Here is a 23176-nt window from a genome sequence, read left to right on the forward strand (position 1 = left end):
TGTTATTCCACATTGGTTAAATAAAAGGTTTCAACGGGGGTTATATATATTGAGTCTACCTCTAACTAATACTTTAAGCTTTTGGGCAGAACTTTTGCTGACAAGCAATGAAGTTTTTCTTTTTTTATTATGCATGAATGAATTGAAAAAAAAAAAAACACATAATAAACATCCTCTGTTCTAGGAAATGAACCTTAATAGAACTTGCAGAAAGGTAATACTCTCTGTTTGCATAAGAACATATTCATGTGATGTCAAGGATGAAGAGTCTTTCTGTGTGACTGATGATGTATAATGACATGCAATGTACTTCGAACTCATTCTTATCTATTTTCATACGCACCAGGATCACAAGCCAGATGATGCTGAAGCATTGCAGTCACTTAGTCAACCAATTTCCCCAAGATTACTTCAAATAAGACAGGAAACAATAAGACATCGACACAACCCCATACCAAACTGAAATTACTAATGTGAAGTAGGTATTCTTAACTGAATATGATACTTTACCTGCTATATTTACAATTACTAGGAAACACGGATGATCTCCAGAACCCGATCTCTGTGGTTCTGCTGCCATGCAAATATTCTTCATAATTCTACATGGGGCATATGTGTTCTCCATCATTCTGGTATTCTCTTTGCGTGAATGATAATGAAAGAACATGATTTCTCTCATCGGACATGCATCAAACTGTTGTGAAAATGATAATAAAAGAACATGACTAGTATCTTTCAAGTCAATTTGCACTCCTAATATTGCCAATGAGCTATTCCAATGTCAAGATTACAATCATAGTTGGAAGTCCTCGCTTCTGATGCAGTACCAATTAAGCTCTACACAGAATTAAAAATCAAGTGCACAGCTCCTCCCACTTCATTTTGGTGCCATTAACAGCTGGGTAATACCCGAGCTCTGAAGATCTTTTGTCCCTGCCATCGGCCTAGCCAAAAATGGAGCACATTTCTGGCTGAAACACAGTTATTGCAGGAGTGGCTTTCCAATTTTGTTCAATGGCAGCTGTAACAAATCATTCTGATTTGAGTTCTAGTTCAAGAAAATATGCCAATAAGAGATCTAGATCAGCTCTCAACTATTAAAGGACTTAAGCAAATCACCTTTCTAGCCACCCATTGATTACTTGTCATGTTTATCCCAAAAACATGAAAGCAATACGGTTGATTTAATACTTCCTCCATACTTCTGGTTGGATCTCGCACCGTTATCCACAATATAGTGGAAATCCTCTGTTCTTTTTAAGCCTATGAGGTGTAGACATTGTCAACACCAAACAATGACCGAACTGAAGTAAAAAATTGTGCATCATGTTAAGGTACGAAATTGCAAGATGATAATTAAAGGCATGAAAAAAAACAAGGAAAGAGTGGCTTCATGATTTGTACCAAGGTTTCGACGGCTGATGATAATACTTTCAGCCTGATCAAGGCCATGTATCTGCCTTCAGAGAGAGCAATCTTCACATTGGCATATTAAACTATAAAATAAAGTTTGATACAGATTCATGGAGATTCATCATCTTGACATTAGTGCCCTGGCTTTGAGAAAATGCAGAACACGTTTTATGGTACCTTCACTGCCCACTGCCATGACCAAGTAACGAGTTAATAAAATGCAATCAAGATCACATATGCATGAAGAGTTTCGAGAATCCATCGGATAGTGAATTTCTCTACATCATAGAAGTTGGAGAGAAGTATTACATTATTTACACAAGCACAGATTGATACCACGTCGAGAATGAAGAATCTCGTACTATTTGACCGAAGACATCAAATATCCTTTTGCAGGCATTCTAACCTTTTTTATTCATATCATGATCACAAGCCAAATAAAACTGAAGCATTACAATTACTTTGCTCAAACAACTTCCTCCGGTTGCTGGAATTAAGACAGGAAAATAATAACATATCAAAGAAAAGCCCCGTCCAAACTGAAAATACTAATGGAAGCAGGTAATCTCCATAGAAAACAGTATTATACCTGCTATATTTTTTGTTCAGTAGGAGATGTTAGCGATCTCCAAAATCAGATCTTTTTCTTTCTCTCTTCTCTCCATTTTCTTTCTACACGAGCTCTCAGTTTGAGAGGGAGCCGAGCGTCTATTTTTGCAGGTGAATTGGGGAGAGATTCCACGATGGAACAATGCAGCACCAGCGATCAAGGGCACGGCTCAATCGTGGACCAACCTTCTTGCCCAACATGAGAAAAGAAAAATGTTGAAAAGCTAAGGAACAGACAATAAGTTGGCCAAAGCAGTCTCCACGCCTGCATCAAACATAACCCATCCCTGCTGGAGACGCAATCCTCAAATTCATAGTTGAACTGGCCAACGACCAGATATTTCTCAAGCACGACTCAACTCAACGTCATTCTTCAACGCCTTTTTGTGAACTGAAATCGTCAGGTAACTTAAAAGAAAAGCCACTTACTGTCAGATTCAGTCAGCTCTGTACTCTGAATTTCGCATTGGTGCGGGCAACAGTCGGCTAGCATAGAGTTTGTAACCTTCAAAAAGCAAGACCATCACATTATAGAGGATCCATATAGAGGATGACAGAATGAAAACCAACCATGGAAATAGAAGCAAATTCAATGGTGTTTCTGTTTCAACATTAGAAATCAAAAGGTATTTCCTGACTTTGTCAGCAAGACAATAATTATTTTGCTATAATTGGCCAAAAAATGCAAAGTTTTATGTTTTGTGAAGGTTTGAAGCACTGAGCATTGAACAAAAGACACATTGCAAATGCTAAAAACAATAGTATATATGAAAGTTAAAAAGCAAAAGTTCTTCCAAACACACCACAATGTCAGAGCCCGATAAGGAGCAATTCCGTTCAACTAGAAAGCTAGCACAGAAGAAGTAAGGAAAAAATGAACAAGCCATATCACCATCACAACAATTCAGACACTAGCGTCCTTTTCCATGTGAAATTAGAAGCCTTCAACACCATTTCACTTCGGTATTAGCTAAACTGGGATGATTGAGGACATCCTTGGAGAATCTTATGAGAAGGAATTTCCACATACTCATGGAGAAAATGCTACTTTGGATCATAGTTACAAACAAAGTCTGGTCATTTCTTCATCAGCTTTCCTCATCAGCCTCATCAGCTTCCACATCGGATTCCTCATCAACCTCGTTGGCTTCCTCATCAAACTCGTAGTTGAATTCCTCATCGGATGGGTGGTAAAAAGTCTGGTACTTTCTTGAGTGACTCGCACCCATACCTTTCAAAGCGCTTTAGGGATTTACTAGGGCAGCGAATTTCAACTAAGCTTTTGCAATTCCCAACATCCAACTCCTTCAGATGCTCCGACTTTGAAAGGTCCAGTACTTGAATGTGCTTGCGCCCAGAGATATTCAACACTTCCAGTGATCCCAATTTTTCAAGGCCTCCTATCGCATGGAGATGATCTGCCTTTACATCAAAGTAGCCGAGGTTATAAAACGATGACCTGCATAGGCGCAACCTTCTTAGGGATTTCAAAGCTTCCAATCCATCCAATTCCTTCAGCCCACAGCATTCCACGAGCCGTAATTCCGACAAAAATTCCAAATCGGAAAGCTTTGGCAACCTTTCCAATTTGGGACAATAGCAAACGATAAGCCTCTGTATGCAGGAGGGAAGCTCTGGGATGCTTTGAAGAGACTTGCAAGAATCAAGGCGGAGATGCTTTAGATGCTTGAGGTGAGAGAGCGATGGCAGCTCATTGCTCCGACAGGTGAGCCACAGGGATGATAAGCTAACAGGAGGTTTTGGGAGTGACTGAAGCTTATGACAGTGAAGTAAATTGAGGTGCTCGAGAGAAGAAAGCTCACTGATATTTTCTGGCAAGCGAGAAATTTCTGTTTGACCTAAACGAAGGGTCTTTAGAGAAGACAATCCACCTTTGTCATCATGAATTTCTCCTTCCAGCTGAAAGCAGCCGTCGGCATCGAACTCTTGGAGGCTCTGCAATTTTCCAATAGAGCTCGGTAACCTTTTTATCCAACTCCAAGAAATTCTTAGAATTTTCAATTTGTTCAATTCTCCAATAGATTCGGGTAATTCTTCAATCCTAGTACATGACAAGTCCAGCTCAACCAACTCTCCCAACTTCCCAATTGAAGAATGGATTTGTTGCAACGCCTCGCAATTTTCTAACGACAAACTTACAAGGTGCTTGACATCTTCAATCGAAGGGTGGATTTCCATCAAACAATCACAGTCTTTTAGGATTAGCATCTCTAAATTTTTAAACGTATAGAGATTAGGGGTGCTCTTCAATCCTAAGCACTCTGAAAGATTGAGAACTTTCAACCTCTCCATCTACAAGAAAGAAACATGTTCCAAGATTAGTTGTTAGAAAATAGAATGATTTACCATCAAATGCAACAAAAGAGAAAGCCTTTTTCATCTTTACCTTAATTGAACTCCATCCTCTCCAATTTTCACTAATACGGTTTCCACTATGTGATAAATCAAGTATGACCAATTTCTTCAAATGAACGTTGGTTGCCTCGAAAGAGTCAAGACAACTCTCCCACTTTAGCCATCTTAATTCAGAAAGTGATTCTTTGAAATCTCCAGCAAAACCCACGGCCCTCAAATGAAGGAACTTCAGGTTAGGCATTCTTTTGAAACTCTCTTGCTTCATGAACTCTTTGGAGCCCCTTTCGTCCAGACGTAGTGCCTCAATATTTTCATTTTTCTCCTACAAAAAATAAAATAAAATTGAGGATTGTAAATACCATCCAACCTCCTTTTGTTAGTATACTCTGCATGTTATTGTGGCCGATGCATTTTGTCTACACTTGTAGGAAAAAAGAAATATATGTGATCTTTTATTATTAGGTGATCATGTAATATGTCAATTTTCACTCTTATGTCCCAAGTTTTGATGCTTTAAGTGAAATTCCTATATGAAGTTAGTCAAGTTTTCTTATAAATTTTGAAATTAAATTTTGTTAAATCCGTAGTATTGACAACTAACTAAATATGGTGTCCCTTTGACATATGTGAGAACTGTTACACGTTTCAAAAAAAAAAAAGTACCTAATCAAACTTATGCATTCATAAAGCATGACAACTCATTCCCTTCTTGATCATAAAATATTTTTGGTTTTGGCATATGGCTGGATGGAAACGAGAATTTGGTCTATTGAAATGGAGACTTCGTTTTTGGATATTCAAGCTGTAAGCTCAACAACTAATCCTTAGACGAGGGAGAAATTGTCCAATCAATTCTAAACTTTTCAATTTTGCCGATTTCGTCTTAAAATAGTTGCGTGAAATTCCAATGTAGTTATTGCGGCTAATTTTTGCAGGAAATTGCTGATGTGGCGATGTACCATGTAGGCCAACCGTAAATGATCGTGGCGAAAATTGATCGGAAAGACTACATTGGAATTTTGCACAAAAGTTTAGCACTAATTAGCAAAATTGATAAGTTAATGATTGAATGGACATCCGCACAACAAATTTAGGACTGATTAAGTAATTTTCCCCTAAGATGAGTGCACTACTCAATTAGTCATCATTGAATTTGCCCCAATCAGTCATAAAATTTGGCCCGATCTTAAGAATTTGTTCGTGCATTTTGCATTCACCAATTCATACAAAAATATATGAATTAATAAATAAAGGCTAGCGATTATTATCGGTTACCTCTTTTTGCATTCTCTCATTTATTTTTTTCTCCTCAAGTTATCTTATTTGATATGTTAATTATAATGTTTTTCTTCGCTAATATCTAACACTAGATTTTTTGTCTCTTCTTTGTCTGTGCGCGCGCGTAAGGACACAATTATACTTACCAAGAAGGCTTGTTCATTACAAAATAGAGGTGGATATCATATTACACTAAAGACAAATAAAACGAGAAGAACACAATTTCTTTCACCTTTCACTGCTCCGTCACTTACTTCCTACAATCATTTAATTTCTTAATTTCGATCTTTGCTTTTCAGTTTTTTTATTGGAAATTACTTGTATGAATATGTACAAAATCATATGCCCGTTGTTATTTAGTTTCTTATGTCGTAATTTATTGTTGTTTGATTTTGCACATCATTTGTTAATGTTGAATTATGTGCTCAAAATACCTATGACTAGATCCATGCATAGCACCAGTATAAACACAAGAATATATTATGAAAGCTGGGTAGAAATAGAATAGCCTTGTGACGTCGCATCACGTTTCAAAATCCTGTGAGTTCTCATCTTTCATATGAATGAACACATGATTGATCCATCGTACACATGCAAAGCTCATAATTAAAACTAAAAAACGTTAATTATGCCACTTCCTTTATAATTAATGTATTTTGAACAATCTTCCAATTTTTTTTATGTAATTTGTTAATTTGACTGTAAGTTGATATAGGCGACAATAAAAGAAAAGCCAAAAGAGAATTTGAATTAAATTTTTATTTTTAAATTTACCAGTCCTTTAAGTGAAAAGAAAAATAAGAGTTTTCTATTTATTATTGACTAAGAGGCATCCAAGTTATGTAGTGCTGTTTCAAGTTATCAACTAACCCAACCATGTTATTAACATACTTATGTATTTCTAAATTACTCAAAAAAATTGATATATTTCATGGTGCTTCCTTCAATTACGTTAATAACATTCACTGAATAATACAATTTAAACTAAATCTTTACTTTTCATTGTATTAAGTACACGTAGTTCTACATTTACATTATCATATTGGATTTACATCGTGAACATGCATAATAAATCCTAGAAAACAAATTGTAAAAATTCTTCATACGTATAAAACCACTGCATAACATCTTATTACTTGAAATTGAACATAATCTTAAGTTGATAGCCAATAGTTGAGGTGCAAATAATTTAACTGAAATCTCTCTTTTTGTTGCAAAAAAAGTAGAACCCGCACACGAGCAAATTGCATGCATTCACGGTTGGAATTTGAAGATAGAATAATGTATTCAATTTTTGGAGAAGGAGACTATCACATATATCATATGAAAGTAAGATTTCAAGAGTGAAAAAGGTGGATTATATGTGATCCATGTATTTATCCTCACGACAACGTACTTCAAAAATAAATTGATGATATATTTTGGGAAGATAGAATGAAAGTCAACAAAGTAACGATCAACAGTAAAGCTTTTGTTTTTTGGTTGAATAATATAAACCAATCAGCATAAGGTTATAATGACTCTTGTGTGTTTTAGAGTGTGAGGGACCGGATTTATAAGTGGCTTAAAGTAAACTTTCAAACCTGTGCGATGCTCGGTCTTCAACAAGTAATATAGTAAGAAGCAGTATTAAATCTGCTAGAAAATGATCTTAAAACGACACGAGCAAAATAGAAAGAGTTAATAATACACAATTTTAATAGCTCTTTTCTGAGCCTCATAATCACGAATGCAAACTTTTCATGAACTGGAGGCCAAAATGGAATGTAGCTTTTACCAAGAAAATGCAAACAACGTGTTGAGAATGGTCAAATATCTAAAGCAAAAGAGCAGAAACAATAATAATTAGGGACTACCATTAGAGAACATGAGATAGGCCAAAAGTAGACGCCATTGTTACCTTGCGTCGTAGGACTTTCATGGCGGCTTCGTTGTCCCATAGTCTGCTACAATGCCAAGGCTTCTTATCTACTGGACAGGCGATAGCTCTGCCTAAATCTCTTAGTTGATCATGCATTCTCAACCGATTATTGTCATCAATTTTTATTAACGAACGGTTAATCAATATTTGCAATCCGATTCTTGGGTACAATTGGAGATCCTCCCACAGGTAGGTGGCAATTCTTTTGGCAATTCTTTTGTCAGTTCCTATTAAAAAACATGCTATGTCTAGAAACATTTGTTGTTCCTCATATTCTAATGAATCGTAACTTATCTTCAACTTTTGTTGTACTTGTCTTAACAGGCGCGTTCCTCAATTTCTTTAACATTTCTCCCCATATATCTTGATTTTCTTCTCCTTTGAGACGTGAACCTATAACCGTGAGAGCTAAGGGAAGCCCTCCAGTGGTGGCAACGATATCATGAGAAAGAGTCGCTAGTTCTTTTGGAGGTGGTTTGCCTTCAAATGCACATATGCTAAACAGATGCGAAGAGTCTTCACTATTCATTTCTTTGAGTTCATACCTTTTATATTCGGACTTCAAGAGGGCCTTATCTCGACACGTAATGATGATTCTACTTCCCGACCCGAAACTACAACCTCCAATCAATTTATCAAGGTGGTCCGGACGATCCACATCATCAAGAAGAATAAGTACCTTCTTATTTTCACAACTTGATCGGATTTTTCCAATCCCTATATCAGAATCACGTACACTACTGGTAGGGCTTTTTGTTATATCTGAGATTAGTAGAGATTGGACATGCTTGATACTCTCGCGATTAATTGTTTCCCTAGTATCCTTGAGAAAGCTGCGCCACTCAAATTTGTCAAAAAGTTTGTTATAGATGATCGTAGCCAGAGTTGTCTTACCAATGCCCCCATCCCATGAATCCCAACAATTGGAGCGTCAGGACGAGCAGTATCCATCAATTTCATAACCTCAGCCACACAGTCATCAACTGCAACCAAGTTCTCGGGAAGACGTGGCTGAAAATCTCCTTGTTGCTCACGCAATACACTTTCTACGAGTTCCTTCACTAATTTCCCCTCATGCCTGTCCAACAAACAACAGATGAGAACTTATTAACGGCTCCACAAGACAAGGATTACGGATGATAAATTGAAAAATTCTTCTTCCGACAAGAATATATGAAAACAAGGTAAACTACGTACCCACTAGCAAATTTCTCTGACTCGAATACTCTAAAGTCAAGTACTTTTTTGAGCGCTTCCTTCCCTTGTCGCTTGACCTCTTTATCAAATCTATGCTTGCGGCGTCGGAAGGCATCTCCGAATTTTCCCAGCATGTTTCGCACATCATTACATTCCACCTTGTAAAGCACGGGCAGGACTTTTTGCTCTCCTCTTTCAACGCACTCCACTATTTGAACGAGCTCGCGGAGACACCATTGACTAGCAGCATAATTTTCCGAGATGACGGGGATTGAAATCTTAGAGTGCTTGATTGCACTGATAAGATTTGCAGCAAAGTCTTCACCGAAGGGGAGGTCCTCATCATCCCTGAACGCGAAGTTTGGATGGAACCTCAGGCCCACATCTTTGAGTTTATGGTAGAGGTGATCGACGAAGCCATTGCGAGTATCGGGGCCTCTAAAGCTCAAGAATACATGGTAATTGTTTCCGATCACAGGAGTGGACGAAGCGGATGGGTCAGAATTCGCTCCGTACGCCAACGGCACGTGGATCTTCTCCGATGAGTCCGAAGAGGGAAGAAGAAGAGGCGATTCGCTCACGCGCTCGGGCTGTAAATCAGACCTTTCTTCGAGGAAGTCAGGTCCTGGTCGCTTCGACATGGTCGGAGTCGAAGCAGCTTGGGTGAGTTCAGCTCGCTTGAGTTGTCGTGTCGAGGGATGGTCTTCCATTACAGCGCACGACTCTCTCTCTCTCTCTCTCTCTCTGAGACTCACAGATGTGGATGAAGCAGGGGCTTTAGCGTGGGTGAGAACAGAGGTTTGGTTGTCAACCAGGGACGGCTCTGTTCGGCTGCTAGGGTTTGAGCTGTGGGTAGGAAGCGTCGCTGGTAAAGAGGCAAAAGTGAAAGCAGGAGGCGAGACGTGATTATTCGACTTTTATGGACATTTTATTATTCTCTCCAAATACGTTTGTGGTTTTATATTTCGTATACTCGGTTGTTGGAGTTTGCGTCGTGCGCACGCTTGTTCTTTTTTCTTTTTTTAATGCTAGGGGTGTCTATTATGCACGCGTGCTATGCACGCGCTTTTTAATTGAGTAAAAATAATTCCTTTCACAGCTTTCTGATTTATTCTTCCATTCGCTATTTTAAAGCATGATAATTATTTTATTTCTAGCCAAATTTTTTTTCTTTCAGAAACATATTTGGAACAAAAATTCGTTTTATAATGCAATTTTGTTCTTATATTTCTAGAACAAATTAATTTTCTCACTCTATATTTCTCCAAAAGAACATAATCGCTATATTGCCACTATAATTATATTACCGTGATCACAAGAAGTAATTATTCAAGAAATATACTTTATCTTCTTGAGAATAAGAGATTTCCGTAATATTGAAAGTAATTATACACCCATTGAATGAAAGCCGAAAAATACATAGTTCAATTATAGTGGAAAAGTAGAAGGAAAAATTTTCAAAAAAAAAGTTAAGATAAACATCAGTCATAGTGAGTGTCACATGTCAGTCATCCATTGAAAGTGTTTTGCAGAACTACTTTTACATTTATCTAATAAGATAGATTCGTTGTATTCATTTTAGATCTATATATGAAACATATTTCATTTTATAATCTTAATTCATAGCTCCAAGAAATTATGCTCTCTTTTTTTGTGCAAGCACATCAAACAATTTGCTTTAAATTAACTTATGAACTTTGACACATGACAAAAGATAAAAAAAACTTAACTATCAAACACTCATGTTCTTACTTACTTTTCTTTGATTATTGGCCCAAATGACATTTAGCACTATTGGTTTTGAGACAATAGCCACCATCACATTATTAGAAAGCATTCGCCAATTATTTTTTTCATCCGGCCCTACCACTCTTCTTTCTAGGTTTGCAAGGCCATCACGAACCTCTTCTTTTCAGGGTCAATGTGAAACGCACTGGTTGCCAGTTCGAAAGAAAAAGGAAAGAGCTTAAAGCACCGCGAATGGTAACCATTCTATTCCAAAAATCAAATTCTTGTCAGAAATTGATTTCTGGAATTCTTGCCAGAAATTGATTTCTGGAGGAGAAATCTGTTTGGTAAAACATGACTAATTCTGCTCCAGAAATTGATTTATGGAATAGAAATTTGTTTTGATTTGTTGATTTTTTTTGCACCTAAAAAAATTAAAATTTTTCTCAAAGTGGGTGGCCACAGGTATTATAAGCCATTATGTGAAGTTTTGAAATTTTTAATTTTTTTTTGGGCACCTCAAAAAATTTAAATCTCACTCAAAGTAGGTGGCCACAGATATTCTAAGCCATTTTGTGAAGTTTTATTTTTTATTTTTTTATTTTTTTGGGCACCTCAAAAAATTTAAATTTTACTCAAAGTGGGTAAGCCATTTTGTGAAGTTTTGAAATTTTTAATTTTTTTAATTTTTTTTGGGCACCTCAAAAAATTTAAATTTCACTCAAAGTGGGTGGCCACAGGTATTCTAAGCCATTTTGTGAAGTTTTGAAAATTTTTTATTTTTTTTTATTTTTTTGGGCACCTCAAAAAATTTAAATTTCACTCAAAGTGAGTGGCCACAGGTATTTTAAGCTATTCCGTGAAGTTTTGAAATTTTTGATTTTTTTTTGGCACCTCAAAAAATTTAAATTTCACTCAAAGTGGGTGGCCACAAGTATTCTAAGTCATTCTGTGAAGTTTTGAAATTTTTGCATTTTTGATTTTTTTTTGGACATCTCAAAAATTTAAATTTCGCTCAAAGTGGGTGGCTACATGTGTTCTAAGCCATTCTGTGAAGTTTTGAAATTTTTGATTTTTTGATTTTTTTAAAAAAAATTCACCAAATTTCATATTTTCCCAAAAATCTGATTTTTTTTATTTTCTGGAAATTTTTATGAATTTTTCTAGAAATTTTCAATTTTTATTCATTTTCTGAAAAAAAAAAATTTGTGAGAAAAGAGGGAGAATGCATTCCGGAAGAGAGAAGCTACAAAAAGTAGCTTCTCTTTTTCTTGCCAAAAACTCATTCTGGAATCAAGAATGCATTCTGGAATCAAGTATTTTTAACAAACACATTTTTATTTTAGAATGCAAAAATCGCTCCAGAATGCATTCTGGAATTTTTTTAACAAACACATTTATGTTTCGAAATGCATTCTGGAGTAGAAATTCTGCTCCAGAATGGATTCCATGCGCACCCTAAAGCACCGACGCAATCAGTACGTTCGTCCGCGTGAAGTTTCGTTCGCAGAGCCTTATTTCCTCTCGATTGAACTTCTGTGTAGCAAGGGCATCATTGGATCGACAAATCAACGTCTATAGCAAGTCTAACAATAGGGAACTATTTGGGAGAATATAGCTCTTGAAGTCGCACGTGAAGGTAAAGCTAAGGTTCTTAAAGTTAAAGGATTTTGCCTTTCGAAATTAGGTTAATATAACGAAAAACCCCAAATTGATACATCTATAACAAATATACTTCAAATTAATTTTTTTTACCATAAAAAGCCACAAATTGGTACACCTTTGACAAATTTACCCCAAACTGATACATTCGTAACAAATTTATTATCTTTTAGTTTTCGTTAAATTTTACCGTCAAATTGCTGAGTTTGATGACACGTGACAGTTGACCGGTGTACCAGTTTGGAATTTTACTCTTCGTTTCTCACAGTTGTATCGGTTTTGTTGTTTTTTGTAGTATTAATCCAATTTAACATAGGGTATATGTGTTCAAATGTACCAGTTTAGAGTTTTTAGTGGTCAAAAATTAGTTTGTGGTTAAATTTGTCAGTTTAGGGGTTTTTTTGTGGTTATTTGAGGTAAATTTATCACATGTATACTAGTTTAGGGTTTTTATGATAAAAAAATTAATTTGGGATAAATTTGTCGTAAGAGTATCAATTTGAGATTTTTTTCGTGGTATCAACCCTTCAAAATTTATGGGCTTCAATGAATTTCTTGTTCAGGAATTTTGGCTACACATTTCCTCATGAAGCTGTTAGTGGAGCAGCAACAATCTCCAATTGAGCAGTAGATTGGAGCCTATACTAGGGCAGTAGAAAGCTTCGGAGTGCAAAGCTTCACAAATAGAAAGAAAAAGAGGGTTGACTCCTCCGTCCGTGAGGGAAAGAAATGTTCTTACTTTTTTGCTTTAACTTTTGGGCCGACTGTTCCAAATAATATTGGTTTTTGCAATTTTTTATGATAAACAGTTTTAATTTTGGGACCTCATGTTTCACTTGTTTATAATTTTTCTTGTACCAATTTGCAATTTTTGAAGGGATCCAAGCGGCGTCACAACTCAAAATATGACATGATCTTAAATTGAAGAAAGATAGAGAACAAAAAGCAAAGTGAGTTAGGTGGCCACACGTCTACCACTTAGAGGTTCTGTCTCTGTGCACCAAAATACGTATATTCTGGAGTATTGCATGATGGGTCATATTTTCCTTTATAAATGCAATCTCTGAGATACAAATATAGATATCATCCGTAATTTACTTTAATTAAGTTTGCATATGAATATTTTTATGAGTTGAATACCAGTCAAACATATGGTTGGTAGAAATTTTCTCCAACAAGTACGGAGGAAAATCTGATAATGCTTAACAATGAGGAAAATCACTTCAAATCAGGCACATTATGATGATGAAAAAGAATGAGAAATCTCACTCTTACAATTTAGGGAAAGTTTCATTTTACCCTTCACAACTTCGAAGTGGGTGCATGTCACGTCTTGAACTTAAAAAAAGTTGCATCTCCTATATACCAAACTTGAACTTGTATTTTGTTACGCTCGTTAACACCGCTAACCTTTTTCCATTAACATGTACCATGCACATGTCTTTAAGGGATAAATAAGTTACATATCCTATATAATCTAAAATCCTTTGCTGGATAATCTACACCCTCTATTAAAATATAGATCCTTTAATAAGGGAAGCATCAATTGTCTAATGCTTTTTATGGATTACTCATACGAGATGTTATTTTGTTGCATTTGTGTTGCCATAAAAGTATTCGACTTTGTGAATAGAAGTAAGGTTCTAGAGAATCAGCAAACTTTGCAATGAAATTGACATGATCGGTGAGTTTCAAGATGGGCATCAGAGGTGGCAGAGCAACTTATAGGCTCCAAAAGTTCAAAATTGGTAAGTACTGAGTGGTTGTGCTACTAATCCTATACCCCCCATGTAGCCTATACCTTGTATCTTTGACAGGATGTCCTTGAGAGGGGTAGTAGATTCAAAATTTATTAATTAAATAATCATTAACTACTTAATTGTTCATGAAATTATCTTTTACGTCTAGATTTTCATGTATAAATTTGTAAAAAACCATTACTAGTTAACAATCTCTAGCTCCACTTCAACCCGGTCCTCTCTCTCTCTCTCTCACTCCCTCCAACAATGCTCTCACTTTCTCATATTAACGGATAAGTAATTTTTATAAGGTGACATATATTTCTTCATGTTCTAATTTTGCAATTAAAAACACGTCATTTATTTTAGAAAAAGTAACATTTAACGATAATATTAAATGGGCAAAGGGAAAAATCAAAAGTCAAGTGACGCCAAACACTCATTCAATTACAAAATTATCTTCGTACAAAGTTTTTTTTTTGTTATCGAGATCTTCATGCTAAGTTGAAGGAGTACCTTGTTGGCTTTTTCAGCATTGTAGAAATCATATTTACAAAATGAATACTGCATCTCCATTCGGATGTTCTCTTTTCCATTTCTCCCCCTTTTCTCCTTCCTTTCCTACCGAAAGAACCTACTAGGCTACTACTCCTTTCGTGCGTGGCCATAGAGAGAGAGAGAGAGAGCGGGAGAGAGAGAGATAAAAAAAGGTTGTCTTTGGGCGTGAAACGACGGCTTGAAGAAAATTGAAAAAAGAGAGAGGAAAATAGAAAACAAGAAAATAAGGATATAAGATGAGACGTGAATGAGAAGGAAGGACTTGTTTAACTCGGGAATGGGATGTGTGGTGGGCCACACATTACATCTTACAAGTCAAAAGTGATGTCGCATCTCCATTAGATTTGAACGAAGGACGACCAAAAACCGCTTTATTTACTGAATCAATTACCAAGCAATGCAACATGTAATTACCCGTACACTGCATCGGTTGGGTGGCCATTTTCTATTATTGAATTTTGTAAATGGAAAAATCGGTCTTTCCATCATAATAACCGGGGACCTTTGTCACTTTCCTCGTCCGTTTGTACTGCTCTTTTTTCCGAGTCTGCAAAGCCATGGACCTCTGCTTCTTGGCGTCAATGTTTCACACGCTGGTTGCCTCTAGCTGTTCAAGAGAAAAAAAAGATAAAGAGGCTTAAAGCACCCACATCAATCAGTACATTCATCGAATTGTCCGCCTGAAGTTTTGGAAAAACAATATCAGGGGAGAATTATTGGAGAGAGTGACAAGGGGGGGACCCACTTTGCTTTGTCTACATCATGGCATGATCATCATTACGCGTTTTGTGGACCATCTCTCGAGATCTTTTCCCGACTGGGGCCAAGGCATGTGAACCTTCAAGAAACCTATCTACACAGTAATTGTCTGGGGGGCTCGTGTGCTCTACCTTGGTCCAGCGCATCGACTAGAACTACACATACATTTCGGGCCTCAACTGCTATATTATGACGCTTGAATGAACATAACATAAAATCGGAACATGATTTTTTCCGGACAGAATGAATTTGATTGATATTCCGCGTTTGGTCAAGTTTGACACATAAGTCCGATCAAGGAATCCAAAATGGCCAAGGAATCTTGTGAAGAAAATAGAGCGGTTGATAAAAAACATACTCATGATTTACCATGGAAAGAATTGTTAAGAGACTAGGATAGTTAAGCTTAAGGGATTTCCTGAAGAGAACATATGAGTTAGTTGAAGCACTTGTTCTTCCAGTCGAGCATCCTCATGGATAATATGAATTGGAAAGAATTTGCGTAAGGGAATAAACATAACCAAAGAGATTTCAATGGAGGAAGCGAATCATTCTTCAAAAGAAGAGAAAATTATCACTCAAATTTGATTATGATTGTCACGCCCCGAACCCCGCGGGCGCACGACATCCCGCTACGGTCGTTATAATGCGACGTCCCAGGACCCGTCGCCGACCCTTCATTTTATCCTTTAGTACGCATGCGGAAGCGAACACAACAATCCCCGGACAACAATAATAAACAGGGATAGCAGAGGAAAAACCCAGGACATAACAAAAGCCATTTTAATATTCACTTGATTAACCCACAGGAACATACTTACAGGCCTACTCCGGCGTTTTCACAAAAGCCAAGCAAAGACAAAGGTTAGGGTTAATCTACTCCATCCAAAAGATCGGCTTCAGGCCTAACCCTCAAGGACCAACCAAAAATCTGCGGTACTCCAAACCGCATAAGAAGCAACAACAAGCTAAGGTCCGAAAAAGGTTTAACAACAACAAATGAGATAAAATCTCAATAAGTTAACGGCCTAAGCCCCGCTTAGGAGGCCAACTCGCACGGGGGTCCCTAAACAGGCGAAACGGCGACAACAACATCATTAACAACCACAGGCATCCTCACCTCGCCTTGGTACACACGTTGATGAAATGCATATGTCACATACTCGAAGCATTTAACGAGATTTCCCATGCATTAATGCAACACGATCGCGCGTGTCTCGATTATAAGGCAAAACCCGCTTGGGCACGTCCCATACCATGCCTAGCGGTTTCTACCCCATAATCAAGCACTATGCATCACACGTATTCCAATTATTACGCCCCCTCGGGGCCACCACACATCAAGCGATACGCGAAGCAAGATGGCGGTCTGCGGTAAAAACCGGGCCCGTCCCGCCCCGTCGGGCACGGCTACGTCAAACGATACACGGGATGACGGCATTCCAATACGGCAACATCAAACGATACACGGTAAGATGGTATCCCGTAAGGAGCATCGAGTCCGGCCTCGGGCCGCGACAAGGCATCCCAGGTTATCGGCACTCAGTTATCCCCAGTGCATCCGATAAATCGGGCAACGTCAAGCGATACACAAGCAAGACGGCTTTAACGTGTGACCACACGAGCACACAAGCATTCCGGCCAATTATTATCTTCTCAATTAGCCCATGCATACATGAATCGTGCTCTCCTCGATGTCATACAATAATACCAAGTGGCCACACATGCAAACAGTCAATCAATTCTTTCAATCTTCGATATCAAACACGAATATCAACCACAAAGTATCACTAACATTACTTGGCATAACAGAATAAAATAATTTAATTCCAAAAGTCTCATAAATTTTCCACAGAAACTTTCGATCAAACAATTTGCCATAAAATCAATTTAATACGACAATACGCGGCAAAATCGCCAACATTCAAGCTAGAAATCATAATTTGAAATTATAAATTTTCCGAAATAACAATAAATTAAATTCGGAATTAATTAATTACTAATATCCGAAAATAATTTAATTTTCCAAAATGTCAAAATATTTCCTCGAATCGAAATCATTCAAATCATTTCCTAAATACGCCAACTTATACGGCGAAAACCAACATTGGTATCACAATTTGACGCTAGAAATTTTCCGAAAATAATAACATTTAATTTTCGGAAATTAATTATTTAATAATAAAATATTAATATTTAATCCGAAAATAATAAAATAATAATTAATTCCGAAAGTAATACTTTAATAAAATAATCGATAACTTATCACAACACCACGATAACTTATCAATACATATGCGATAACCTATCGCGCAAACACCGATAATTTAACACCTAAACCAAACTAAACAAACCTAATATTAATCTAAACACAAATTAAACTACCCTAAGCAAGTTTAACACCCTAAACACGGGATTAGGGGTTAACTTACTCGGCTAACGCCGGGGTTACCGCGAGGACGACGGCGGCGGCGAGGGCGGTCCGCGGTGTCCTCGGATCGCTCCGGTGAGCGGCGAACGGGCGACAAACGAGCGCGGCGAAGGGAGCGGCTGCTATGGGGCTGCTCGGAGGCTGATCTAGGCGTGAACAGCAGCTGGCGGCGGTGGCTAGGTGGCTGGACAGCTGCGACAAGCGGCGGAGGTGGACGACGCGCGGCGGCGACTGGTCCGACGGGCGGACCGGCGAGGACACGACCCGCGTGCAACTCGGGCGGTCCGACGACGGGCGGTTCCCGGGTGACGGCGACAGCGCTGCTCGGCCAGAGGGGAGCCGGGATGGCGGCGGCTCGCGGCAGGAAGGCGGCGTGCAGCGGAGCTGGTCCGGTGAGCAGCAGAGGAGGCCGAAGCAGCTACGGGAGGAAGAAGACCAAGGAAGAAGAAGAAAAGAAGAGAAAAGAAAAGGAAAAAGGAAGAGAGAGAGAAGTTGGTGGGGTTGGTGAGAAGTGTCAGACGCACGGGGGACCAGCGTGGAAAAGAGGGGAGGAGAGAGAGAGAGAGAGGAAAAGCAAAGGTCAAATCGCAATAATCGCGATCCAACGGCTACGATTCGAATCCAAAAACGATCTAACGGTCCTCGAAAAATCCTAATTAATAATTTGGGATTTGGCCAAAGGGTATTAATAAAAACACATCGCAAAAGAGGTCTACCGGTATAAATCCGCACCCGGTCAAAAACTCACTTTCCACATATCCCGTGCAATATCGAGATGGGCCACAATAATATCGACACCGTCCAATTAAATTCGTCCTGGAACTCCGAGAAATTCGACACCAAAGTTTAGGCTCTAAATAACGGCTAAATTCGATCGAGTGCGATTCTAGCGAAATCTCAATTTTAAAAACAATAACCGGGAGTGATCAGTTCCCGGGCGAGATTTTACTATAAGCACACTGACGAATTACACGTTTTATAAATCCCAAAAATGGGTTGAAATTCGGAATGTCACAATGATAGCGCTTATCTATGACTCCTCTAACACTTCGCTAGCATCATCAAAACCCCAAATTTCATCAATGAAGTACTAATCTCTCCGCTACATGCAATTTTTGAATAACAAAAAAAGAAACCACACACGTACATATATACATATGTCTCAAGAAAATATGGTACAAGGAAAGCACTAAAAATAAACAAAAACAGGAGTACTACCATTGCATATACATATTAGAGTGTATAGTTCTAGACTAGATGTTCATTACATAAATGAATAATACATGCTGACCGGTGATCCTCGATATAGTGATAGTATAAAAGTTGAGCACGAAATGATTACTCCGACGGTCTCCGCTCCACATTTATAGCACTGTTGGTAAAAAGGAAGGGAAAGCAGGAAGATGAAGTGCCAAATAGGGATTGACAGATAATTCAAAAATTTCTCAAATTAAGCTTGTTGTTTCATTTATTTCTTCGGTTCATATTGAGAATCTGGAGATGCCTTCATATTTGGACTAAGAATTTGATTGGTAATTGACTTAAAATAGTTCTTCCCTCATTGCCTTCTTGTGATCCTCGATGTATGATCCCTAATAGCCTTAACAATCAGTAAGGGTGTTAGAACAGAACCAAAAAATCGAACCAAAATTCTATACATTTTCAGATTAGTTTAGCTTTTGATTTGGACAATGAAAAAATAACCGTTTGTTTTTTTTATTTATTTCGGTTCGGATATTAATCAAATCGAACTGAAAATCGCATCTCTTTTTAATATTACAATTTACACAATCTCTCTCTATTCATTAAACCTCTTCTTAATATTAAAATAAAAGAAAAATTAAAAGATCGAATTGGACCGAACCGAACCAAATCGAGTCTTTGGTGCACACTCAAACGGTTCAATTAGGCTTAATTTTCCTAAAAATCCGAGCCGAACTGTCGATAGCCTTAACAAACAGCGAAGTACTCTTATTGGCTCTCAGGAGTCACCATTTCTTCATTGATAATGATTACAATGAACTAATCTAATTGAAGTAATTAGTTAAATAAACGGGTCAATTGACCTGGATTTAGAAAACTGCTGGATCGGCGCCTTCTTGGCATTATTCAGTGAATGATCAGCATTCCATTCACTGCTCCAAGCGGAACTTTCCTTTTCACTTAAAGTTTTCTTCCTCTGCGCATGCTTAGCCGTTGCCTTCTAGGCATTGTCCAGCGAATAGGGTCAACCGACATAATCATACTCGATCGTCATAAGAACATGGGACTTTCGTGATATTGAAAGGAATTGTATGCCCCTTGAATTAAGATGGAAAATTTTTAGTTCAAGTAAAATGAAAAAATAAAAGGAAATTTTTTTAAAAAAAGGTAAAGAAAGATGTCACTCGTGGAGGATACCACATGTCAACAACACATTGAAAGAGCTCAGGAGCACCACTATGCGTTTATCTAATAAGATGGATTCATTATATGTATTTTAGATCTGCACATGAGATGTCTTTGATTTTATAAGCTTATTTCTAAGCTCTAAGAAATTTTGCTTTCTTTCTTTTCGCAAGCACATCAATAATTTGATTTTGATTAACTTATGAACTAAAGAACAAAACTTCTGACCAAAAAAACAAAAACTAAATAACAAAACTAAACAATTTTACTGGAGGGTACTCATTTTCTTGCTTCGTTTCTTTAACTTTCGGCCCACATGTTCTTAATACTAGTGGTTTTACAATTAAGCAACCCATTTTAATGACAAACAATTTAGTTATGGGACCTCACGTTCCACTTGTTTATAATTTTTTTTTGTGCCAATTTGCAATTCTTGAAAGGAAGCCAAGCAACACAATATATGACGTGGCCCATAAATTAAAGGAAAAAGGAGAAAACGAAAAGCAAAGTGAGTTAGGCATCATTTCGGGCGTGATCGATACCGTCTGGGAACCTCATTGTGCCTAATGACAGGCACCACAATTTCACATGGGATCCGATGCTTTCTAAAAGTCTTATATAGACTGAAGCAATTTCTCAAGTCAAGGATCAACAAATTTACCATATGGCTAATTGAGTCAGGAAGCCCAACCAATTATTTGCAGCCATAGTCATTAACCAATTAACAAGTCTAAGTTCGCAGAAATTCGAAAAGAGTTGGGCATCACAAGCAGGATGAAGTAGTACCACTACCTAGACTACTATGTAGCAGATAATAAGGCTAATAGCAAAAAGATATGAAATAAATGCTTCCGTCAGAAAATGAAGATGAGGAGCTCTTTAAGTCATACATGAAGCTAGGCTCCTATAGTTAAGGGTTGTGTCTCTCGAAGTTCGTGGCCTTCGAACTTTCTGGCTGACACAGAGCGGTGCTAATGAATAATGATATGTATCGTTGGGTATATATGGTCGATTCAGGAGTAGGATCTTAAGGGAAAACTATTAACAGGTATTCTTACTCTTTGTTACACAGCAGATTAATTGCAATCCATATATGCATGTTTATAAATAGGGTTAATACCCTGAAAAACTCTAAACTGGTACACCCGTGACAAATTTATCAAAACTAATTTTTTTTATCACGAAAAACCCCAAACTGGTATACGTGTGATAAATTTACCCCAAATGGCTACAAGCTCCAAGCCACTCTACAATGCTGGAAGGCAGCTCAAAAGGCCCCCAAAAGTAATGTAGCAAGGGGAAGAAAACAGGTGGAAACAAAACACAGTAAAGGTATACTCCTTACACTTCTCAAAAGGCGAACTCTCTTGCCTTAAATGAGACCAAACTTTTGGAGACTCCAATTCAGATTTTGGAGGATCCTAAGATATGGGCTTTGGTGGCTAGCACTAATAAGCCACCGAGATTCCCATGAAAATTTTATGCTGGAATTGTTAGGGGTTGGGCATGCCCTAGACAATCTTGGCATTGGGGCTATGCAAAGCCCAGTCATTATTTTTCGAATCAAGAACCTGTGGTATAAGCTTGAAACGAATCCAATTCCAGAACAATGCAGTGGTGAATTCAAATGGAATTGCAAGGGGATTAGCAATTTTACGGAATGATAGGGTAGCACTAACAATGGAATCAGTCACAAATGAAAATTTTGACCTAATTTGTACAGAAAGTGGAAAACATATGAGAATTCCCTTTTTGCATGCTCCAATAATTAGTCCCACAACCAGCTTCCTTCGATTTGGTTTTGGGGGGGGGGGAGGGGATTGGACTTTCGTGAAATTTTGTATCACCGGGAAAAAGTAGGCAGGCAAATGGTGAAGCACCATAGGTTAGTGGCTTTTTGAGACATTAAACATTATAAATGCATGCTCTCTAATAGATCTTGAATGCAAAGGATGCGCATTTACATGGACAAATAATAGGATTGGGGATGCCTTTGTGCTAGAAAGACTAGATAGAGCTCCATGCAATGTAGAATGGATAGTGACATCCCAGAAGTGGAAGCATATGCATTACTTGCTATAGGCTCGGACCATAGTCCTATCTTGCTAACTCTCTCAGCGGAACCTGCAAAAAGAAATAGAGAAATGAAGTTAGAAGCATGCTGGCTTGAAGATTATGAATGTGGTTAGCTAGTAAGTTCAATGTGGAATACTCCAGGCATGGAAATGACACTTCTGAAGAAACTACAAAAAGTAATAGAGGCCCTAAAGAAGTTGAGCAAGCAGAAGTTCTCTAATGCTAATAGTCCAATCAATTGCTTGAATAGGGAGCTTTAGGATTCAACAAATGAGCAGAGCTTGCATGGTGGGACAAAATGCACGGCTGAAAATGCCAATTGAAGATGCGTGGAAACCAGGAGAAATGTACTTGGGGTATGCGCTCAAGAATATACCCAGCTGAAATGGGGTGATAGAAATACTAAGGAAGTGCAATGGAATGAGTACATGCTGCTCTCTCTTTTTGATGAGCATATAGTAAATGATATTCTAGATATCCCACTCTTAACAACACCGACGGAAGACAAGCTAGTCTGGACACGCAACTAAGCAGGAGGCTACGCTGTTAAAAGTGGCTCCAACCAACTCTAGGACATTGAGACTAAGCATGAACCTCACCGTCCTACCAAATTCCAAAAGCCCTCTGGACTAAGGCATGGAATCTAAAGACTCAACCCAAAGAAAGGGTATTTAGGTGAAGGGTGTGCCAAAACACCCTACCCACAAGAGAAAACCTATTCAGAAGGAAGATTGTACTTGAGTCGACATGCCCTCTTTGCAAAAAGGAATCTGAAACTGTTAAATATCTGTTCCTTCTCTGTCAAAGGACGAAAGAGATAAGGTTGGCCTCTGCAATCATGAAAACTGAGCTGTTTTAGATGGATTAGATGAGAAAGTTGAGGCAATGTGCAAAGATGACAGTTGACTACTAGATCTGTTAAACTGGTAGGAAGCTTCGGAATCATGCTGCGGTCCTTTAAATCAAGTTCTTCAAGACAAAAAAAGCTTTGCAGTTGCATTGGGGAAGCCATAAATGCACGTATAACTTAATCGAAGGATC

At 37.9% G+C, this 23176-nt stretch overlaps 1 long non-coding RNA gene and 1 pseudogene across 1 annotated transcript; both read right to left on the reverse strand.

Moving 5' to 3' along the window:
- Window positions 1–452: 452 nt before the first annotated feature.
- Window positions 453–1207, reverse strand: LOC130136992 (uncharacterized). The gene is made up of 2 exons (XR_008815680.1): window positions 1120–1207; window positions 453–1021 (listed from the first exon to the last, which is right to left on the reverse strand). It is a non-coding gene; the product is annotated as an uncharacterized LOC130136992 (long non-coding RNA).
- Window positions 1208–1856: 649 nt separating this feature from the next.
- Window positions 1857–9681, reverse strand: LOC115669733 (disease resistance protein RUN1-like; annotated as a pseudogene).
- Between the last annotated feature and the right edge of the window lie 13495 nt (window positions 9682–23176).

The sequence above is a fragment of the Syzygium oleosum genome, unplaced genomic scaffold (genome assembly GCF_021117445.2).
Source record: "Syzygium oleosum isolate NSW1041296 unplaced genomic scaffold, Sole_v2.1 Sole_v2.57, whole genome shotgun sequence".
NCBI lineage: Eukaryota > Viridiplantae > Streptophyta > Magnoliopsida > Myrtales > Myrtaceae > Syzygium > Syzygium oleosum.